Source organism: Nannobrachium achirus (assembly GCF_963921795.1).
Source record: "Nannobrachium achirus genome assembly, chromosome: 6".
In the NCBI taxonomy this organism is placed as follows: domain Eukaryota; kingdom Metazoa; phylum Chordata; class Actinopteri; order Myctophiformes; family Myctophidae; genus Nannobrachium; species Nannobrachium achirus.
In genome coordinates, this window is record NC_137815.1 from 64,540,534 (window position 1) to 64,565,366 (window position 24,833).

The 24,833-nt window shown below is 43.9% G+C and overlaps 1 protein-coding gene across 1 annotated transcript in view; it reads right to left on the reverse strand.

The window, feature by feature from the left end:
- LOC308286729 (vitamin D3 receptor B) overlaps positions 1-13,564 on the reverse strand; it is a 71,866-nt gene extending 58,302 nt beyond the window's left edge. The window contains exons 1-2 of the mRNA XM_080727847.1: positions 13,036-13,564; positions 12,670-12,744 (exon numbers count right to left, since the gene is read on the reverse strand). The gene's annotated coding sequence lies outside the window, so the exon portion shown is untranslated. The remainder of the gene's footprint in view (positions 1-12,669; positions 12,745-13,035) is intronic.
- Positions 13,565-24,833: the final 11,269 nt, after the last annotated feature.

Genomic DNA, 24,833 nt, shown 5'->3' on the forward strand with positions numbered 1-24,833 from the left:
GGACATTTTGTTACCGCGATTACCGTCTTCCCATTTACCACCGGTACTGCGGTAATTACCGCACCCCCGTATCTATTAATTAAGGTTCGGCGATAAGCCAAAATATTGCAATCATCTTCCCAAAAGTCGCCTCTCCACAGTGGAGAGGCGACACAGCCTGACTGCCCGAGATATACTTCTCCGTACAGCACAGCGGGTCTGGCTTTCAAAGGAGCAGATCTACAAGCTCACACCACATCGCATCCGCGATGCGTTCTGAGCTTTTAGATCTGCACTGTCGGGTTACCATAGTAACGTAGGCTAGCTACTTGGGCTTTTCAGACACAAACAGCTATGTGAACAAACCAGAAGAGGAAGGGTAGTCAGATCGTGTACAGTGATTCTGTAAACTCACGTCACGTCTCAACTCTCAAATCACAGTGATTGAGTGCTGCTATATACAGGTTTTAGTTACAAGACTTGACAGAAAAGGTTATAAAATCGCCGACGCGCCGCTGGACGGAGCACAACGTGCGACGCGGTGGAGCTGGAGAAAGTAAAATAGTTTCATTTTCGGTTTTGTCCACGCGGCCCGCGCTCCGCCAGTAATCCGTATGAATAAAAAAAGATATGCCACAACACAAGGTATGTATTAACATCCTTGTGTCGAGTGGATTACAGAGAAAGTATATGCTGCATTGCTGCTCCGTCATAGAGTTGTGCTCCGTACTCTACTGCCCTGCGTGCACTGTGTGTGTGTGAGTGACGTATGTGGGCGGCTTCCAACGTGTGGTACACGGCCCAGAGCAGAGCGGCATGGAGCGCATGCGGTCCTCGCTTCTCCCCCGTTTTAAAACTCGCTCGTTCTCAATAAAAATAGCCTATTTTTTTGTCTTTTTTGACCGCGGTAAGGACCCTGACACCGCGGTAGGCCGCGGTATACCGCGATACGGCGGTACGGCGGTTACCGAACCCAGCCCTAGTAGCGAGTGAGTCCGTTGTTCTAAGTGCGACAGGGAGTTTATTCCACAACTTGGGAGCCAAGAGGGCAAACTGTCTCGGACGAGTGGATTTTTGCCCTGGGGTTTTTAGCGAGGGTTCGGTCAGCATCCCTGTGTTGGCTGATCTAAGTGAACGAGTGGGGGTGTAGGGGTTGATCAGCTTTTGGAGGTATGGAGGAGCCATACCTTTGGCTGCTTTGAAGGTCAGCATCAGTGTTTTGTATTCCATGCGTCATATCTGCCCTGTGCAATTTTTTTATTACGAAGCCTATAAGGCAGGGGTCTTCAACAGGGGGTCCGGGACCCCTAGGGTGTTCTCAGAGTTACTACAGGGGGTCCTCCAAATCTTTGTGTGATAGAACATTTTTTTTTCTCCTTTAACCACTTGAACCCTAGCGTCCATATTCTGAGGACTTTAGCCAAAAATAGCAGATCTACAAGCTCACAACGCCCAGCGAGGCGTTGTTGTGAGCTTGTAGATCGGCTATTTTCAGCAAAAAAGAGCAGACTAAGTACAGAGTGAAAGGTCAAGTTTATTAAGTATGGACAGTTCAAGTGGTTAAATATCTGATAACAGATTGACATCAATCCAAAATGCACTGATGATGGTGCTGTCAAACAATGAAACTATATGGAATCTGGGGGTCCCTGCTTCATCTCTCTCTCAACTAAGGGGTCCTTGGTCTGAAAACGTTGAAGACCCCTGCTATAAGGCAAACAGAAATTACAAATGTATTCATAATGTTCAATGCCAAACACGCGATTAATCATTAATTTGCACTCGTGACAGACAGCCTTACTCTTAAACATCAACAACAAAATGTTCCTACGCCCACGCAGTGTGTATGGTGTTGCCAGAGTTATGTAAAACACCATAAAGACAGGCAGCGGCGAACACTTTGAATCCATTGCCTTGACCAAAGTCTACTAAACATGTCCTCTCTTTCAGAGCGGCGGTAACGGTGGTTATGGTGTACATCAGTGACTTCATGACTCTGTGGTTAGTTTAACAACTAGTTACCCAGCAGCCAAGCGCTGGAATCCAAGTTCATCATTAAACCTTTTCATTTTCTTTGTCTTTTTCTTCTTCTTTTTCTTTTAAGCACTACACAACATAAATGAAGTCCATTTATTAATCTAAAACCCATGAATACAAGTATGTAGTTTCAGTGGTGGAAAAAGTACTCACATTTTGTACTTAAGTAAAAGTAACAATACTGCACTGTAGATGTACTCCGTTACAAGTAAACGTCCAGAATTCAAAATGTACTTGAGTAAAAAAGTATGAAAGTGTTGGCATCAAAATGTACTTAAAGTACCAAAAGTAAAAGTACTGAATGTTTGAAAATCACAGCGCGTTGTGAGCTTGTAGATCGGCTATTTTCAAATAGCCTAGGTATACAAATAAGGCTAAAGTGGTTTATGTATGTTTTATAATATTATAATATATTTATCTGCAGAGTAACTCAAGTTTTCAAATAAATGTAGTGGAGTAAAAGTACAATATTTGGAGCCCAGATGTAGTGGAGTAGAAGTAAAAGTACAGTACACTTAAGTACAGTACTTAAGTAAATCTACTTAGTCACTTTACACCACTGCGTAGTTTACAGTAGTACGTTTGCAACACTGCTTATTTTCTCTGGCCTTTGAATAAACATCTTACTCACCTTGCCGGGGAGAGTAAGTTAGTCACATGATAAATGTGTTGTGTTGTTAGGCTCCGCTAGCGTTTCAATTACACATCACTACGCAGATAATTCGGGCCGAGGCCTCCACAACTAACTGCCCTCTGAGTGGCCTCGCTGTTGGCGGCCAGAGAGGAAGCGCCGGCCCACGAGAGAGAGAGAGAGAGAGAGAGAGAGAGAGAGAGAGAGAGAGAGAGAGAGAGAGAGAGAGAGAGAGAGGAAGCAACAACCCACCAGAGCGGAGTGAGAACACAGAGAGTGGTGGCGAAAGGGAGAAAGACAGGAGTGAGAGAGAGAGAAGAAAGAAGAAGAAAATAAAAGAAATGGGAATTGAGAGAAAAGATGGTGAGAAAACAAGGATAGGGAAAAAGCAAACAAAAACAGAAGGAAGAGGATGAGAGAGAGAGAAACAGAGAGAGAGAAAAGAGAAAGCAGCGAGAGGGACAGGAGAAGGACAAGCGAGACGAGTGGCGTAGGAGAAAGACAGAGAGATGCTGGCCAGAAACAGGGTGGTGGCAGGGATTGTGTGTGTGTGTGTGTGTGTGTGTGTGTGTGTGTGTGTGTGTGTGTGGGGGGGGGGGGGGGGGGGATGGATAGAAGGGAAGGGATAGAGATATTAAGATAGATGGAGTGTGTGCAGGGGCATCACAAGGGGGGGAAAGTGGGACTGAGTTACTAGGGCCCAAGGTGGAGGGGCCTTCATAATTTATACTTTAGCTATTGAAAAATAGCAGATCTACAAGCTCGCAGCGCGGCATCTGCTATTTTTGAAAAGTAGTGAAAATGTGGGCAAATCTTTTAGCGAACATTTGTAACTCAAATTTTGCTTCTGGGGGGTCCCTAGACCTAAATGTTTTGAGATGGGGGTCCGTGGCCAAATACATATCATTTTGGGGGTCCTTCGCATGAAAATGTTTGAGCACCACTGACATAGAAACATAGGTTTTTAAAAAAAAACAAGGATTTGAAATATTCAATATTCAAGACTTGCACAAATTTTCACAATTTTTCAAAAATAGCAGATCTACAAACTCGCAGCGCGGCACAGAGCTTGTAGATCTGCTATTCAATAGTGAAAGCACAACATAATGCGTAATAATGCGTTCCCAGTCTAAATGGGTTAAACCTCCTCCCGCAATGAAGAACATTCACGGGGGCCCCGCAGTGAATCTTTGTACACAAGGCCCAAAATTTGGTGGTGTGACACCCCTGAGTGTGTGTGTGTGTGTGTGTGTGTGTGTGTGTGTGTGTGTGTGTGTGTGTGTGTGTGTGTGTGTGTGTGTGTGTGTGTGTGTGTGTGTGTGTGTGGTGGTGATGGGGGGGGGGGGGGTGTGACCTCTTTGTCACAGTGACATTCTGTGTCACAAAGCCCCAGTGTGCCCCACTGGGTTGCTGGAGGGGCACCAGGGAGAGGAGCGAGCAGAGCACTCTGTGGGCACAGCCAGCCAGCCAGCCAGCCAGCCAGCCGGGCCAGCACCAGAGGAGACATCAAGACAAACAGTTCTGTTTTCTGTTGTTAATATTCCAACAGACATCTAAAAATACCCGCGTGCGGTGGGCCCCCAGCTCAATTACACACTAAAAATAAACCAAAACCACTCTTCTTCTCTGACAGCTACTCGTCTTGAGGTCCATCATCAGTAGGGAAATATTGTTGTTGTTTTTTTTCATTAGAGGTCGTTACAAAAATGGAACCCAACTGAAACACTGACTGATCAGGCACGTGCACACATAGACATCACAAAGGGGGCTTGAGCCCCTTCCCTTTTAGAGTGCCCTCTCCAGACCATGAATGCAGTTTTTTACTATGGTGAAAGAAACGCAAATGTCCTCTTTCCATGCCATACCTGAAGGCAACATTCAGGAGAATTGCCTTGTCCAAACTCTCCTGAACTTGAATGAAGCATCATATGTTGAAAGAATTGCCCTCTCTGTGTAGAAATCCATGCCGTTACGCCACATTTCCAGTATTGACTTGATTATGCTTAGTACAGTGTGGTATCACGCACCGAAAATAGCCGACCTCCAAGCTCACAACGCGTCGCAGTGCGGCGCGTTGTGAGCTTAGAGGTCTGCTATTTTCGATATTTTCACCAAAAGGCCCTTTTAGAAATGTCAGCCCCTGCCTCTCTAACATTCTCTGCATGTCCCTGACTGTGATGGTCACTGCACTCTCTGTTCAGAATCAGCAAACAGATTTTGCAGATTAAGATGTATGGTGCATCATGTATGGTGCATCATGTATGGCAGCGCCAGTCTGGATACATGCAATGCAATGTTGTTTGGAGTGTGATGTAGGTCTTTTTTCTTTCCACTCCCTGGACCAATCCGGTGATTGTGTGAGCAGGAAGCTGGTTTGATCCAGGCCACGGGACGGGGAGGAGGTGGGAGGACCAGAGGTGCCAGCGCCACGTGACGACCACCACTCCCGCCAACTCCTCAAACCACCAAAGTCATCAGGTCAAAGGTCAAAGCTGTGAATCTTATACAAACATCTCTGACTGGCAAGTAGGAGATGTCTGCGCGCTTCAGCCAGCAGTTGTTGGTAGAAGGACTCGTTGGTGCTCAACAAGGACAAGCTATATCAAGAAGACATATATTACCTGGGCACTTCAAAAAGAGTCGGACTCTAAGGAAGACTTAAAGGGATATTACACTTTCAAAGTCATTTTATCGTCTAATCAGGCTTTTATGAACACCCTGAACAGTTTTTAATTTGCTTGATTCAATATTTAGATATTTGATGTAAATGTTACCAGGCCCGACACGCCCAGGCCCTCTCCACATACACACCCATTGTAACTTCAAACTCCATTTTAACCATGATAGATTCATTAAAAACACCCGTTGTTTTTTCTGTTGACTCATATTACCCTCCTAATACGTGAGCAGGCTGTGTTTTTTCGATAACTTTTTTCATTAATTTGTAATAATTATTTGGGAAAATGAAAAATATTTAATACAAAAATGGATTATTAAAAATAAATGAAAAAAGTTATCGAAAAAACACGGCCTGCTCACGTATTAGGAGGGTAGTTTGAGTCACCAGAAAAAATAATGGTTGTTTTTAATGAATCTATCATGGTTAAAATGGAGTTTGAAGTTACAATGGGTGTGTATGTGGAGAGGGCCTGGGCGTGTCGGGCCTGGTAACATTTACATCAAATATCTAAATATTGAATCAAGCAAATTAAAAACTGTTCAGGGTGTTCATAAAAGCCTGATTAGACGATAAAATGACTTTGAAAGTGTAATATCCCTTTAACGTCGAAACGTCAGTCACCCTGTCGCTCTACAATAAATGAACAATAAATGCTTAAAGCCTCGTTTCAATCACCATGATATGCGTCTTGTGAAAACATGGTCCAATTTATGTTATATTTGATGTTATAGCAGGGTATGCTGTAGGAGGGACTTGTGATGATACATGCTTGTGATGATTCTATTCTATTTTGTGTGCTTTATTTTCGGCAAGATCAAGACAATGTCCCATGTATCCCTGCGGTTTCACGTGAACGTTGGCAGCCAATAGTATTCGAGATGGTACCATTTCTACCAATGAACGTTCTACAATGATGGCGGCACCCATACAACGACCAAAAAAGCTTCATTTGCGCAGCATAGAAACCAATGGCTTTCCACTGTCCATATTTTGTTCAAAACCCATCTGTCTAGATTCTAATGTGATGAAAATGACAGTGATTCCTGTCAGAAGGAACGTGCCCAGCGATGATAGAAAACAGCGAAACGCCTGCTGCCGTAGCTTCCCGTACCTGCATCCTCCCTTCCCAGAAGCGAACCGCCGTGCGCGCGTCGTGCGGTGAAATGGCGGGCCAATCAAATGGCCGCTAAGTAGAGCAAACACAAGTTGGGGAGAGAAGGAACAGAAGCCAAGACCGAAGGGATGGAGTTTCGACAATAAACCGAGCAAAGCAGCAAGCGGCAGATGAGTATGAGCAAGAGATGAGGCGCGCTATAATTATGTGCTACACCGCAAAACAGACTACAGCTTGTCATTTTAAGTGGGTGGCGAAAGCTGCAAAATAAAAATGTTACCCCCCGCTTTTTTTTTTACCGTAGTTACTTGGAGAGAGACTGGGGAGTTTTCACTTTTTCCTTTTAACTAGCAAACCAGCAAACCAGTATCCATCTGACTGTACTGTGACTCATCCTTTCCTCCTCTTGATTTATGCATTTAAACAGCTAAAATGACGTGCATGTGTCTCATAACATGGGCCACAGTGTCGGAAGAGCGTGTCCCAGGTCAGATTAACCGTTTAACAACTATTTACAGGACTGTCAGTGTGGAGTTGTTGGTCCAGCTTAACTAAATCATTGTGGTTATTTTGAGAAATGACTCGTCGTGTCATATTGCAGGCTACCCCCGGGCTCTGTAGTTTAAGAATTTCTAACCTATTCTACATTATTTTAAAAATGTCCTTTGATTTAGTTCCAAACGGCTTCAACTTTAGTCACAATACGGGATATCCCACCAAGATTTGACTGCCACAAAAGCGTTGTAACACAAAGCTGTGTCAACTGTTTCCACCGTCTCTGTACTCACCATGTCCCAAGTGAGCACTTCTAATTTGCACCATCTAATTAGTAGATTTAGATGCCGCGTGAGTTAATACCCCCAAAGCCTACACCACATATGGCGTGGATCTTTGCAACAAGGAGTAAATGTTGTGCTACATTAACACAGCCAGCACCAGGGGCGTCACAAGCACTGGGGGGGAAGTGGGACTGAGTTACTAGGGCCCAAGGTGGAGGGGCCTTCATTATTTTATGCTTTAACTATTGAGAAATAGCAGATATACAAGCTGGAAAGTTGCGAAAATGTGTGCACATCTGTATTTTTTAAGCAAACATTTGCTTCTGGGGGTCCCTGGAACTAAATATTTTGAGATGGGGGTCCGTGGCCAGATACATAACATTTTGGGGGTCCTTAACATGAAAAGGTTTGAGCATCACTGACATAGAAACTTGAAATATTCAAAGACTTGCAAAAATGTATTTATATAGCGCTTTTATCCAAAGCGCTTTACAATGTGCATTACATTCACCCATTCACACACACATTCATACACCGGTGGCAGTGGAAACCATGAAAGCCACCAACCAGCTCACCGGGAGCAATGCGGGGTTCAGTGTCTTGCCCAAGGACACTTCGGCATGTAGTCAATGGCCAACCTACTCTACCTCCTGAGCTACAGCCGCCCCCCCAAAAAAAAGTACTTGTATATCTGCTATTTTTCAATAGTTAAAGCACACCATAATGCGTAATAACGCGTTCCCAGTCCAACGCAGGGCCCAGAATTTGGTGCGACACCCCTGGCTAGCACTCTATGTTAACGATATGCTGCAGACTATTGCCGTGTGTTTATTAGCATAGAGAAATCCATGAGTCGGTGTGTATACCCCTTGTGGGGCTCCTGTTATCTGGTGGGGCTCCTGTTATCTGCAGCAAGTTTGTAGTGTTGTGAAAGCTCCTTGCCGGGGAAGAGTGCCAAGACAGACCGTGGCAACCTTCCAATACTGCTCATATGGAAGCTCCTTCACTCCTCTCTCCTGGCTCCCTGTCCACTTGCGACTGCACCGATGCCCCGTGTGTGATTACTAAGACGGTAAACTGGCCACCGGCCTCACTTGTAAGCTAACTTGTTGCAAATAAAGCAAAGAGACAAAATGCGACACAGGGTGTGCAAAACTGTGGTGGAAGACAGCCCAGATGTTCGATCGACGTCCATGAATGTCGTATGTAGTGAAACAAAAAAACACGCCCACCATCCATCCAACAACATCTGATTAAGTGGTGCCATTAGAAGCATGGTATTTAAATAAAAGGTGATTATGCATGGCACGAGAGATAATGGAGCAGGGGGAAAGACGAGGGCCTCGACGGTATTTCAGGGAGTGATCATTTTTAACTGCGTACAGACATGCAGAAGAGAGAGAGGGGGGAAAGAAGAAGAAGAAAAAAAAATAAAACCTTTGGCGTCACGTCCCAAGAATGTCAGCAATGAGCTTACAGACCACATCGCAACACCACAAGAGTCAGAGCCGGAATCACATCCAGACGTATAACAACGCTGGAAAAAAAAAAGACGAAAAAAAGAAAAAGAGAGAGAGATGGCTATGTGGAGCGCCGGAGTGGGAAAGAAGTGTGTGTGTGTGCTGTTGGGAGGGGGGGGGGGTGTCTCTCTCTCTCTACAGCCGATCCAACGAGAATCCCCCTCCTACATCACATGACGCAATCCCGCGAATGGCTCCGAAATTGATCGGCGCTGCCAAAACTTTCAATTTGCAGGATATATATATATATATATAAAAAAAAGACTAGGGGAGTGGGCTAGGGAGTGACACACATAAAAAGTAGGAGAGAGAGAGAAAAAAAAGACATAAAGCAATGCGTTTTACAGCATACCTCTGACTGGGTCACCACGAGTACAGAGGAGACATAGATCGAATCAGACCTTGATTGAACTCCGGTTCATGGATGAGAATTGGGGCCAGGATATGCCAGATATGTGAGACCTGAAATAGTCACACAAAGGCTAGGAACGGCAAGGGGGGGCTATGCTCAAGACGACATAATAACGGTAGATGTTTTGTCTATAATGCGTGTCCAGTGTCCAGTAAAAATAATTTTGAAATAAAGTACATCTAGAGCAGGGGTCTTCGACGTTTTCAGGCCAAGGACCCCTTTTAGCTGAGAGAGAGAGATGAAGCAGGGACCACCACAACCTTTTCATAGATTCCATATCGTTTCATTGTTTGACGGCACAATCGTCAAGTGTGTTTTGGATTCATGTCAATTTGTTTTCAGATCTGCTATTTTTGGCTAAAGTTGTCCAAATATGGACACTAGGGTTTAAGTGCATACATACAAAAAAATGAGAAAAAAGTTTCTATCACACAAAGGTTTGGAGGACCGCCCTGCAGTAACTCTGAGGACCCCCCTAGGGGTCCCGGACCCGCTGTTGAATACCCCTGATCTAGAGAATTTCAAGCGTGAAATGTAAGGGTAAGATCGTAAGGGCTTTGCATACAAAGTGAATCTGCGAAGCACTGCTATAACCAAACGACTGGCTAAAACAAACGAGTCCGATCCCGTCCTTCATTTCTCTCTCTCTCTCTCTCTCTCTCTCTCCTCTCTCTCTCTCTCTCTCTCTCTCTCTTCTCTCTCTCTCTCTCTTCTCTCTCTCTCTCTCTCTCTCTCTCTCTCTCCTTTCTCCCTCTCTCTCTCTCTCTCTCTCCCTCTCTCCCTCTCTCTCTCTCTCTGTCTCTCCATCTTCCTATCTCGTGTGCTTCCCTAGGATCAGAGGGATAGCACATGACAAGGTGACCTGTGCCCCACACAGGATGGGCTAAACTGGGGTTGAGGGTGGGGGGGGTGGCCGGGAGGGAGGGGGGGGGGGGCTCCTATGTCCCGTGTCCAAACCTATGGTCTCTCCACGGTTCCCCTCCCTTGCCCAGGCCCCACACTGCCAGGCCCGGGCCTACGAAAGGAGAGAGAGAGAGAGGCAATGACGGCAGCCTGCTCTGCCCCCTTACACTGGGCCCCTTGCTGGACTCTGGAGAGAGGAAAGAGACGAGGCAGGGAGAGGCCCACTAAAACACACACACACACACACACACACACACCACACACACACACACACACACACACACACACACACACACACACACACACACACACACACACACACACACACACACACACACACACACACCACACACACACACACACACACACAATCTATGTCTATTCAGAACACGGCAGAGAATGGGAGTTTCACGTGCACACGCATGCACACACACACACACACAAAACCAACTAGAAAAGGAATGGACACACATGTGGTGGTGGGCGAGGGGGGGGGGGGTGTAAATACAGTTAGCCAGTGTCAGAGTTGCATAATGTCAAAGAACAAAAAACAAAACAAAGGAGAAACAAAAAAAGAAAATGCCTACGTCTCCTCGTCGATGAAGAAACTAAATAACTAGAGTCTTCATAACAGCAATCATTTCTGCAATCTGATAAGAATATATGCAACCAGCCTGCATCTCTTTATGTTATCAGGCTCCTATATAGAAAAGGCAACTTCTCTTTGCATCAACTGCCACCACTTTTCAGCAAGACTTCCCCTCAAAACATAACTTGGTGTGATCAGCACACGCATCGACTATGACATGTGGATGTGTCCGCTGCACGAACAGGTCAACCTTAAACACTTCATTACAGTCTAAACAGAAAGGGAACACAAACACACACATATGAACCAGGGCTGTCCAAACACATGGACATAACAGTACAAGTGGGCCTGTGGCTCACACTGTTAAGTACAGCGGCCTCTTTCTCTCTATAGGGTTACATACGAGAGGAAGCGACCAATTACTGTAGTCACGAAAGGAGGAGGGGTGCTTCACTGTATAGGAGACCTAATGGACTGTACCATCATCACTGCACAGCTCCATAAACAAGCTGCCATTGTTGCAGTCAATACAGAATGGATCATGTATGTAGGTCCATACTCCATAGCATGTCATCCGTGTCAGGCCTTGGCCCCGGCTACATTATTTAGTTCACTGGATACCATGTTAGTGGATAAGAGAAAGCTTCCGTTGTCCATGTTCACATTTCACAATAATCATGTACAATTTAACCAAAAACGTATGTGATAGCAGATCTATAAATCAGCTGAGGAACTGAAAAAAGGAAGGCGAATTTGGAGGGAAACTCATTAAGTATATTTTTCTTTTTCTCTCTGAGGCAACAAGAGCATCTGGTCCAAAATGCCCCCCTCCCACCTCCAAACAGTCCACTCCTGGTGTTACTGTTTCCTACCTGAGAGAAATGGATAGGTGTCCACTGTCCAGACCAGTACACAACCCTGTTGTGAATCCCACTGAAGAGGTGGCTTACCATCATCCCATTTCCTTTACCAACTAGCTGGCTGTTTTTAGTTCTTTCAGGCTTACGTATTTGCTGGCCAGTACCAGCTGTCACAATTAGGACATTTTTGTTGCTGAATGCCGATTAATTGTCACTCAAATAATTGCGATTAACGATTTACTTGTGTCGTTGAACATTGGAACACTGCGAGTAAAAAAATCACATTTCTGTCTGGCTTTTGGGCTTCGTAAACAAAAGGGGCATTTATGACAAACAACAAATAATACTTTATATGAGTAGTGGAATTAGCCTTAGATCTTTTGAGTAGATCTGCCATTTCCACTATTTTTGAAGAAGGAAATGATTGTGACAATTATGTGGAAAATTATCTTCATTATTAGATTAGGTGATTATGTAATAATCGTGTCAGGCCTAGTGGGCAGCAAACATGAAGGAGCAGGAGAGAGGGTTAATAGACCATGAAGACAGTGTTGCATCTTAATGATATCGTATCCTATTCATTGTGTCCCATTCATCATCCAACAGCTCACTTCTCTAGGACAAGCAAAGTCAGTCACCACTCTCTTTTCAGGGAAAGTGTGTGTTTGCTGTTTGTGTGTGAAAGTAGCCTACTTTTAGAACTCTATCCAGGTCCTGATAATCCTATTACATGGGACTTGTAGAGGCAAACCACAAGAGCATGTTACATGGCAGCATGCAGTGTTTAAACTCTACTCTACTGAGCAGTTGACTTTTCATTGATTAATTGGGTTAGGGAATATCACATCATTTGAAATCACGTCAGTATTTCAGCACACATTTGTAATGTAACATAATGTAATTACGTGGACAGAATAGAGATGTGTTGAAAAAGACCTAGGACCTGTTATAGCTTGGTTATAAAGGAACATTTGCAGTATTTTGAACTAAATTCAGTTTTAAAGTGGTAAATACCATGCAACATGAGTATATGTTTTTACTCAACCACGCACAAGAAGGGGCTTTACTTGGCATGCAAAAATAGGTCACACTATTCCCTATGAATATCCCAAATGATCACAAACAAATTAACCAACAACAACAACAACAACAGTGGCAGACTCACCTGGTTTTTTTGCATGCCTTTGTACAATAGGAAAGACTCGAACCCCTTTCTTCGGTTTATCCCAAGTAGATAATCCTGTTCAATACAAAATGGCATGTCGCAAGTCACTCACTGGGCCTCTTAGCCTGCAACTTAACATGCAGTTGCATAACGTTAACACAAGTTTCATCCATAAAGTGCATACGTATAGCATACGTACGTAGTTACTAGGCATATATATATAGAGAGAGAGAGAGCTATATATAGAGTAATAACATAGTAATAACACAGTAATAACATAGTAATACATGTATATTCGTTGTTTATAGCAGAAAGACCACTCAAGCCTTGACTTTCGCATTCCTTCTGTGCATGCGAGTTTCATACCTCAGTTCAACTTTTCCCATCAAGACCAAGTCGTTCCTTAATCCCTTTTGTCGTCGTCAGCCTCTTGCAAAGTATTTCTCCTCCATGTTGTTGACTTTGAAGATAAAGCTACGATAAGAACCAGTGTCTCTTCTTCTTCTTCTTCTTTCTACCGGGGGGGAGAGGAGGAAAAAAAACTCCGCACGTGAAAGGACTTGATAGAACGTCGCACGCCCTTTCGGAGGATTCCTAAACGTTGGCTCCGCACTCACACACTCACACACTCACGAGCTTTGATAAGCTAGCGTGGCCAGTGCTAGCTGGCTTGCTTTTTAACCCCAAAACGCGGTTGATCCAAGTTTAGGGCTACCTTCACTAAAGCGTTTTCGGCCCACGCGCCCGTCCGTTGAAATCACACGAACGCGGCGGTTGAGCGCCAACAACAACAACCCGCGGCCGCCGCGCTCAAACGGCGTGCACGAAATAAAGTGGGAAACCCTCCGATTTCACGATAGTTCGACGAGAAACGGTCCTTCGTCTTCTCCAGACCCTAAATAGATGGCCATTACTTTTTTGTTATGCCCCGCCCCCTCCCCGGACCTCTACGGGAAAGGGGGGATTTCCCCCCTCCTCCTCCCCCTCCACCCGCCCCCCCGGCCCCTACGGCTAGCCAATCGGAGGCGAGCTCGACGTGGATGCCGCGCTGTGATTGGTGACATTTGCTCGCAGGCGGCCGGTGTTTGGTCCAGTCCGCTGCTCGTAACATGTGGAGCGGCTCCCTCCGCCCCCTCCCCCCTCCCCCCAAAACAGGGGTGTGTCATGACGTCAGAGGTAACGAAGAGGTAAACAACTTTGACCGCGTGAGGTTTAAAGCAACATTGTTTCGCTGCTCCCGAGGTCTGATTCGTGGATCTCACACTGTGTGTGTATGTGATGATGATGATGATGGGAGAGATCGCTCTCGCTGCAGAGAGTTACAATGAATCGCGTGGCGGTTTTTCAGTAATACACGGACACTGTCACGTAGCACACACACACACACACACACAACACACGACACCGTTGATTCATAAATGCACGCCTTCGAGGCTGCGTTTTGATGTCTTTTATTTTAAATACGCAACATACAGTTTCGTTTATACCATAGTAATAATAACAGCCCGTCGACATCGCGCGGTTGAAACTGTGTTTGTTGTTGAGGGTGTATTTGATGCGTTTTGTTGGTAGTAGGGGGAATTAAGGGACATTTCGTTATGTGGTGACTGGTGATACATGCATGAAATTTGATACAGATGTCCCTTGGGATTTGGGTCATTCTAAAACAGGGCTACTCAACTTAAGATGTCCCAGGGGGCCACTCTAGTCCAGTACCTGGCCTAAATTATTCCCGTTCGCAATTTGGTGTGTGAGGGGAGTTTCTCACCTGAAGTCCTGAATCAGTGGGTCCCTAGACATGAAAAATCACAGAGTTGCTTGCCCGCCGCGACCTTGCGTTTCCCAGGGACCCTGAGCGCAACGGTGGGGGCCAGTGGAGGTAGGGAGCGCTTCGCTGTGTTCACTTGGACTGCGCGGAGTGCCGAAAGTTTTACTATTCTGTCCATAACGGCACATAACTCGGTAACAGTGCTGAGTCAGCTCATGCGACCGCCGCAATGCTCGACACGGCGACTCGCTCGCTATCGCTCGCTCGCCGGTGTCTCACGTGGCTCATGGTCGGCTGAGACGGCGCGCCTCCATCGTCATCACCGAAAACAAGCGCTCCTTTCCCTTGCAGCCCCCTGCGCCCCCACCGTTGCACTTAGGGTCATTGGGAAAAACTTGGACGCTTGCCCGCCATAGTGGCACGAATGGCGCAATGGCCAAATCAAATATGGTCGCCATCGGCTATGATACAAATCAAACATTTCTGTTTCTGGGTGTATGTGCACATGTAATACCTCCATTTGGACTAATTGGAGGGTGGGGAATTCATTTCTGATATTGTTTTGACCATTTTGGGTAATTTGGAAAAGTAAACATCCCCATTTAACTTTAAATGGGGATTTTAAATGGGTGTTTAAATGAGCAAATAAAACTACGGTATTTAAGAATAAAAGTGACAAACAACATCACACAACAAAAATCACACAAGAAAATAACAATTGTATTATCACAGTGTATTGTGTTTGTGATGCAAGTTAGTATGACGTTTTTTTTTTTTTTTTTTTTTTTTACAGGATGGATTTGCCAATATAATGCACAGAACTCTATCAGCAAGTCAGCCATATCGTAAAGGGTCATGCTTCAGACATGGCAGAAGTGGACTAAAGTCAAAGTGTTCCTCCATGTTCCAATGGTTCTAGTCTTTCCTCAGGTTCCTTGGCTGTTGCAAGCAGGTGGCAAGAAAAAATGCACTAGAAAGGTGCCTTGTTGGTCTCAGCAGTTGTACTTCTCTACCAATGCTGTGTTGTTCTGTCAAGGTCTTTGCCTCTCCAAAGTTTTTTTTTAGATATTGTACTCTGTGTACCAGAAGCCATAGCTGCATGCATGTTTAGTTCCTACCTGGCTCATGCAGTCATCTCCAGTCTCCAAGAAGGCATACTGTATTTGCCTTGATCAACATCTTAGCTAGTGGTGCTCCAAGATGAGAGACTGCTTGATGCAGTGGAAGCATGTATGGCACCCCTAGTGCCATACTGCTACCAGATCTCCTTCATCCCTAGTGCTTGGAAGTATGTGGTGTAGTATAGCACTAATGCGAGGGAGACTACGACAACTCTCATAATCTTGAAGTCCCATTATTCTGTCCATTAGGTTAGGGTTATGGATAAGTTTAGCTATAACGGGCCAGTTGACTCCACATGTACCACCAGCTTGGTGTCAGCCTCCTCACTCTAGTTCAAGAGGTCTGGGATCTCTTCACCACCAGCCCCTTTTGCGGGGCTGGGAGCCCCTCATCATCAGAGACAACAGAGCTGACTGACACACCCATCCCTCAGCAACTTTACAAATTCTGAGGAGGAGATACGGAATATGGTGTCCAATCAAGCCTGTGGCAATGCTACCATCATTGTCGTGCAGCAGTTGCTCAGTAGATAGAGCGGCTGCCTTGGAATCTGAAGGGTCCAGGTTTGTGTCAGATTATGTGTCGAAGTGTACTGAAGATACTGAACCCCTAACTGCTCCTGATGAGCAGGTTGAAACCTTACATTTCATGGTGTGTGATTTTGTGTGTTAATGGGTGAATGTGAAATACATTGTAAAGTGCTTATAGAGAAAAGCTCTATATACTGTAAATGCAGTCCATTTACCATTGTCAGCTCTGTTGTCTCTGATGATGATGATAAAGGTGCATGGTGGAGAAAAGATCCCAGGCATGATAGGATTGAGCAGGCTGACACATGGTGCTTGTACTGACTCCATAACCTTCACTAACCTAATGGTCGGAATAATGGGATGTTGGAATGAGAAGACCCCAGAGAGTTGTTGTCTCCTTCACATTACTGCTATACTACACCCAATACTTCCACGCACTAGGATGAAGGAGATCTGGCAGCAGTATGGCACTGGTGAGAATCTGCACATGCTCCCCTTCATCAAGCAGTCTCTTATCTTGGAGCACCCCTAGCTAAGACAGTGATCAAGGCACATATGCCTTGGAGACTGGAGATGACTGCATGGGCCAGGTGGGGATTAAACATGCAGTTATGGTTTCTGACCGAGTACAATATCCAACAAACTTTGGAGAGGCAAAGACCTTGACAGAACAAGACATAGCATTGGTAGCAGAGAAGTACAACTGCGGTGACCAGTTGTACTAGTGCATTTCTTGCCACCTGCTTGCAACAGCCAAGGAACCTAGGGAAAGACCATTAATTCACTTCCTGTTTTTTTGGGCACCCCTTCTAGGATGTCTCAGGATGACCCCAAGGGACATGCGTGCCAAATATTATGCTTTTTGGAGATTCTTTTGGTTTTTGAGTCATCAGATTATTGCGACCGCCAGGTCGCAGTTACTATCAAAACCTCCACTGCTGTCTGTCAGTCAGTCACGTCACGTCACACTATTCCCCTACTCATATCTCTGCCACTGTTGCCCCTATCCATGCCAAACTTTGCACACACACTCCTTGCCTGCCAAACCACAACCTCCTCATTTCTCACATGGCCCTCTTCTAGCGCCACCATGAGGCAGATTCTTGCAAAACACATTTTTGGACACTGTTCCTACAGATTTTTCCCTAAAATCACGCAAAGCGGTACACAGCTCTAAAGTCATGTCATCAACATGGATCTGTCCCATTTCCCATATTCCCTACTGATTGGCTACCATTGCCTTCTAAAGTTTGTGTATGTGACCTGACGGCCGCTTATCTCCTGATTTAGGGAGTCTTACTGGTAGAAGGCCATTTAGATTTTTGTCTTTTGGGCATCCCTTTTAGGATGTTTTAGGATGACCCAAGGGACATCTGTATCAAATTTGGCGCTTGTATCCACATCCACTGTGTAAAGATTTGGCTTTTTTATTTTACCTTAATTCCCCCTACTAGAGAATGGTGAGTATGGCAATCCAAATGTGTGCAGTGAGGCGTGTGTATTCGAGGGGTGTGTCTGTTCTGCAGTACAGTGGTAGGCTGGTAGACAGCGATGCTGCTGCATGCCGATGGAACCATCCATGCATTCATACATTCATTTGCAATGCGAGGTATGGCAGATTAGATAATAAGCTACTTACACCACACTGAATACATATTACATTTTGTCTTTGAACGTAGTTTTATTTTAATTCTATTTTTCACTTGGTAGTCGATTATATTTGCTCCCTGTATTGCTAATTTATGTGATTTGTTATGGTTTATCCGTGGATAAGGCACAGCTCTCACTCTCTTTCTCTTTCTCTCTCTCTCTCTCTCTCTCTCTCTCTATCTCTCTCTCTCTCTCTCTGTGTGTGTATGTGTGTGTAGGGGAGCGCGGTGGGGGATGGAGAAACTTGACTGCACGTTGTGGGAGGGGGCTAGGGTGAAGGTCAGGGGTGTGTCTATAATGTAAACACAGTAAAAGCGACAGATATGGAGGGAAAGAGTGAGGGGCCTCATCCGGACCCATACAGTACATCCTCTTCCAAACCAAAATCCTTTCTCAACCCCTGCTGAGAGTAAAGTATGCTATAGACCTAAGCTTGGTAAGGGGATCTTATGGTTTCTAAAGAGCACACAGATGTTAACATGTATATTTACTTTAACAAATCCAGTGTCAAGGGTTTATGGCATTGCACATCCTGCCATTATTTGGACATTACATCAAGGCCTTATATGATTTAGAATACTAGAAAACAGATACAGTACTTTAAAATAACACATTTGTATTTTAATATGTGTTGGTGTTGATGTATTTGTATGTTGTTATACAGAGGAAAAGATTATAAAGTACTAACCATAAAATGAAGTAACAAATGGCAATTAAGGCAAATCTGTATACTGTATCTGTATTCCTGTCCATCTGCCTTTTGCCATGTTCTGTTTATCAAGTGCATATCAGACATTTTGCAGTCTCATCAGCCCTCCACTTATCCCCTGCATTGATCCAACAGTCAGCACAATGCTGGGGCCATGTCCCTACTCTCCCCTCTTCACTACCCCTCCACCCCCGCCCCCCTCCCCCTGGTGCTGCCATGCCACTTCTACTTCAAAAAGGAGGGGCATTTTCACAATAAACATTCCACTCCACGCCACATTAAGTGCACATACATTTTGCAGACGGTGTGTGGCTGAAAAGTACACAGACCCAGGGGCGTCAATTGGTTATGGCAGGGGTATGCAGCTGCCATACCCTGGGTCCAGGGGGGAACATAAAAGTTACTTTTAAATATAAATCCATGAATGTCTCTTTGTCTATCTGTGCTGGTTATTATGTTGTTAAATTACAGTAAAATAGCCTAACTACAAATGCAAAATTTAACAAAATGGTCACTTATTCTCCACACTTGTATTCTCCCCATCTTGACAGAATGGTATATTCCCAGGTTCCGCAGGTCAGCTGCACAGGTGCAATGCATTATTGTTAATTGTGGCACATTTACTAACATGCCAAGTTTAGCTGCACTTGAACAACCGTTCCAGGCTGCCATATCCAGCCCAAGAAACCTTAGAAACCTGGGGAAAAAAACTGTAAAAACTTTTTTTTTTCAGACATTGTGAAAATAGCCGATCTACATGCTCACAACGCAATCATGTAGATCTGCTATTTTCACAATAGAACCGTGTTATACAAAATGTAATGCCTCTTTTCCATGAGGACTCCCATCTTTGCCATACCCTAGCTTTTGGTGAACTGACGCCACTGCACAGACCACTCAACAATTAGGGTGATACCATAAAACCTGTGCACGCATGGACAGAGTTTACTGTCTTGCCCTGCATACCAGCTTGTTTATGTCAGGTTCTGTCTTATTATGTGAACCTGAGGTTGAAAGCATTCTGAGCCTTTCAGGAACTGAGAAATGTGACATGAGCAGTGCACGCAGACCCATTAATTAATATATAATGTCTGGTAGTCACATGTATGGGCGATAAGTTTAGAAACTCTGTCTGTGTTCGTGGTGAAGTGATCCTTGTCCTGTGGTTTGGGCAATCTCCAAGTTGGCAGCAGTAGTGGAGCAAAGCTGTTGTGTTAATGGGGATTTATTTGGCTCCATAATACATCCATGTCAGACATGTAGCCATTGTGTATGTCTTCAGATGCTCAATATGCTCAGTAGTCAAGCTTACTGACTAGAAAACAGGAAAATAAAAATTGTATTTTAATGTCATATTTTATGCAAGTCCAAGGCATTACAGATTCTCAGACTCAGCTCTTATGTGATTTGTAACTTATATTTCTCAAATAGTTATGTTCTGAATATATTGATATTCTAACATTGTTCTCTGTTGTAATCCAGATTTTTTTAATTGCAGTACGAGACAATCATTTATGTCTTACAGACTTTTGTCAGCTCCCCAAAAAAGTGGGATAATACAATATTTAGCAACTGTATCAACATATTAAACTGTGTCATCATGTGCCTATGCATCCTATTATGACTTATACGACACATTCCATTCAGTAAAATAACAATTAACAGAATGGGTTTGCCGCTCTGACATCACGCTCTGGCTTGATGTTCCTTTTATGCCCATATATGGAGATCCCTGTCCCGATGTCATCAATATCAAGGGCATATCTGGGTGGGAATGGCCATATTTGGTAATGTGTTCTGACATCACATTGTTGACTACCATGCAGGAATCTCCATATATGGGTAATTGGTCTGATATACGTATATCACTGGCCAGATGGTCAAGAATTGGCGCATGTCGCCCTGAGGCGTCTTACTAGTCATCACATGCAGTACTGCCTCTCTGCCTTTCCAGTATGTCCGTCCGTCCGTATCTATCTATCTATCTATCTATCTATCTATCTATCTATCTAGTCTGTCTGTCTGTCTGTCTGTCTGTCTGTCTGTCTGTCTGTCTGTCTGTCTGTCTGTCTGTCTGTCTGTCTGTCTGTCTGTCTGTCTGTCTGTCTGTCTGTCTACGGCAAATGGCCATGACAAGTGATGAAATGCCGAATGAACAGTTCCCACAACAAGCCGTCAGGCCCTGTCACCATTTCAGTCGGCAATACAGTGCCATTACACTGGCACTATCGTTATGTCTGTATGACACAACTGTGAATGTGCCTTGCCATACCATTAGACTGGCACTATCACTGTACAGTATGTCTATATGACTGTGAATATACTCCATTGTCATTACACTATCACTTTATGTGATATGACTGTGAATTTTCTCCATTGTCATTGCACTGGCATTATCACTGTATGGCTGTGAATATACACCATTGTCATTACGCTATAGTGGCACTATCACTGTATGACTGTGAATATTCTCCATTGTCATTACACTGGCACTATCACTTTATGTCTATGATTGTGAATTGTCCTGCTGTTACATTGGAGCTATCATTTATGTCTATATGACTGACTGTAACTATACTCCTTTCCCACACATTTCATACATATTTGATATCTGCTGCTAAGTGATGTCTCTTGCACAATAAACAGAGGTAGGCTACTTTGCCCTTATTTGTGCGGTTGATGTAGGCTACTGAATATCTCTCAGACAAAAAATTGTATGAAAACATAAAATATTTGTAATTTATGACTCATGGCTTATTATTGCTATGTAGCCTTATGAATCAACACAGTGGATCTCTCTTTTCATAATTCTGCATGCAGCAAATCCTCAACATTGTTGGGATTCCTTTGACTTCTTCAAATATTTACTTTAGGGACCAAAGGTTATTTTCCTTTTATAAATCCTCAGAGGATATAGCCGGGAGGGAATGTCGTCCATTCACTTCTTAAACTTGATTTTGTACTGTACTGTACTGTACTATAGCTTACTCTATTGCACGACAGTGGCGCTTGCTGACAACAACTAGTCCTCAAGCTACAACGCTTGGCATTGCGTGCGAAAGCCTTAGGCTTTAATGAGAAGAATGGCAAGTATTTTTGTTAAACCAAGAGTGCTGTTCAGTAGGCTTATATGCTTATCGTTGTGGGCTATTCGCTATTTTGTCAGTAAAAATAATAACAATTTAAAAAGAAAATCATCTTTAATTTGTGAAGAAAAAAAAAGAGCAGTATGTTAGCAAAGCAGTAGAACAAATTTACCCCAATGGTTGTGCCGAATCTTGGTCAAACGAGATTGGTGGAGCTGAGCTCCCCATGTAGTTGGGATAACTTGGGAAAAGTTTAACCAAGTCTTTGACCAATCTGGTTTAGTGATGAGTCATCACTTTTCACAGTTTTGTGGGGGCCGTTTTTTAGTTCTTGCATTGGATTCAGAATCATGAAAAAACCCTTACATGCTACTTAAAGCAGTTTTATTTTTGTATTATTTTCCTGTATAGTAAAGTCAATGAGACCCCAACTTTGATTGGCTCCCACAACGTTTCCCAAGGGAGTTGGGTTTGACAACATTCAGAGGTGATAGTAGAAACCTTTATGAACACATTTTGTGAAGAAAGCTATTGGTAAGCATTTAGTTCCCAGATTGGTCAAAGACTCTGCTAACTTTCCCTAACTAATGGTGTTGTGCCTGTGAGTCTTTAACATTCATGAAGTACTTTGACAGGTACATGGAACATGGCCCATGGGTGTCTCTGTAGTCTTTTTGACACTCTGGATCACTCAGTTTTAATTAATAGACTCAGAAATCAAGTGGGGATCACAGGAAAGGCCCTGGACTGGTTCACCTCTTATCTTTCAGACAGGAACTTCACAGTAGCGGTGGGCACACATATTTCTACTTCTGCTCCCCTGTCCTACGGAGTCCCCCAAGGCTCAGTCCTGGGTCCAACACTGTTTGCACTTTATATGCTACCACTAGGTCAACTTATCAGCACTTTTAACGGTATATCTTATCACTTTTATGCAGATGACATACAGCTGTATTATTCTTTTAATCCAAAGAGCCCTGCTGATTTTAATTTTAATGTTTTACATGAATGTATGTCAGCCATTAAGGCTTGGATGTCTGATAATTTCCTCCAGCTAAATGAGGCCAAGACAGAGGTCCTTATTGTTGCCCCAGACAGCACTACTGCCAAGGTGGTCGAATGTATCGGCCCCCTTAAACATAATGTTCGCCCCAATCTCAGAAACCTCGGTGTAAATTTCAACCAATCCATGAATCTCGAAACTCATATCAGCTCAATAACCCGTACATGTTTTTTCCATCTTAGGAATATTGCCAAACTCCGTTCAATAGTCTCTTTTCCTGAATTAGAAATGATCATACATGCATTTGTCTCCTCCCGCTTAGACTATTGCAATTCACTCTTCACCTGCCTCAGCAAATCCTCCATGGACCGATTACAACTTGTTCAAAACGCAGCCGCCAGATTACTAACAATGTCCAGCAGAAGGTGCCATATCACTCCAGTCCTAGCTTCCTTACATTGGCTTCCCGTTAATTTTAGGGTCCATTTTAAGGTCTTGGTGCTCACCTACAGAGCTTTACATGGTCAAGCTCCTAATTATTTAGTTGATCTGGTCCCACGTTATGAGCCTGGTAGGGCCCTAAGGTCCACTGAGCAGGGGTTGTTGAAAGCCCCAAAGACTCTTTTAAAAACTAAAGGTGACAAGGCCTTTCAAGCAGTGGCCCCTAAACTGTGGAATGACCTTCCACAATCTCTGAGGGATGCAACCTCTGTTGACATTTTTAAACGCAACCTCAAGACGCTACTTTTTGAACAAGCGTTCATTGCTGGTGTCACTTGATTTTAATTTTTCTATTTCTTATTTTTCATCCTCTATGCCTGTATTGTATGCCTAGATGCTAATTGTACAGACTCCTTTTTATTATGCATTTGTCTTTTTTTTTTATGTATGTAAAGCACTTTGTGAGATTTCTCTGTGAGAGGTGCTATATAAATAAAAATTACTTACTTACTTACTTACTTACGTTTCTTGAAGACCAGGCCCACTGCAAGTTGCTGTAGCCTACTCACTGTCCTTTCTCTGAGCCTAGATCTCCCATCATTTCTCATCCTAGAATAATGGGCATGGGTTAGGTGAGTTCTAGACCAGTTTGTTTTGAGATGTCTCAACTCTGAAGACTGGGTTGAAAGTGGAGGCTGTAGCCTAGTCTTGAATCCTGGGACCATCTTAGCTTATCAAACTGCTGTTAGTTCCCTCTTTTTGGGGGAATTGGGGATAGGATAATCACTTGTGCCATAAAGTTTCACAAAATGATATTCTAATACACAACACTTATATTATTTGCTCTGAAGAGCAACCTCTCTGCTCACCCTTGCTCTTCCACTATACTGAATGACAAATATTGCTTTATTGTGTATTTTAAAAAAAAATAAGCTTTGGTGTGCTATTTTTAGTCAGACTTGAGACAGTTGGTTGTGTCTGTGTTACTGTAACCTGTGTCAGAGCATGAGTTTACCAGGGGACAGCTTTAGTGTCACATGCTTTCTTACTCTTGCCATAGGCCTACTCGTCTCAGACACCATCAACCTCAACTGTAGCCTTCCTTGTCTGTGATGGTGATTATTAGCTTTCTTTCAGTGCTCTGTCGCCCTCTACTGTCCGTGTAATCGGTTGAAAAAAGTAGTGGTGACCCATATCTATGGTGGTGACAGTAACACTCGGTTTCGCGGGGTTAAAAATATGATATATATAGGCATAATAGGCTATAACAAAAACCGATATTATTATAACTTACTCTATGGATAGAAATGTACACATGACGGAGCATTTCCACTGTATGAAAAATAATAGACCGTTTGTCAGCCTTCTGATTGGTCCCTGAGACTCCCTGACTGGCCAACCAGAAAAAAACATTCACTTTTTGCTATCGGGGGTGGAGTTTGTGCAGTGGAGAATGTTGCTTCAGCCTTTCAAAAACTGTCCGCAGTGCGCGACACGGAGATCGGCCGGTACGGTGATAGCGACGGCAAGCGTCAAGCGATCTCGCTCATCATAACGAATAAGCTTCAACAAACTAGTTCACATGTACCTTATCAATGGTCTAAGAGTCACGATTGGGTACATATAATTTAAATGGGCAGAATTACGAAAAGCCAGCCTATTATGTGAGGAGAAACATTCTCTCTGTCCTCTTCCTAGTACCCAAGATGCAATGCGCTTCTCTTTCTATCTCTGATCCAGAGGATTAAACTAATTAAAACATTTATTTTTCGGGGGGAAACTACTGTTTTGCTATGTAATTACTGTACCTTTTTCTTCCCTTTTTATTAATATCACGTAGATGTGTTTTTTGTGG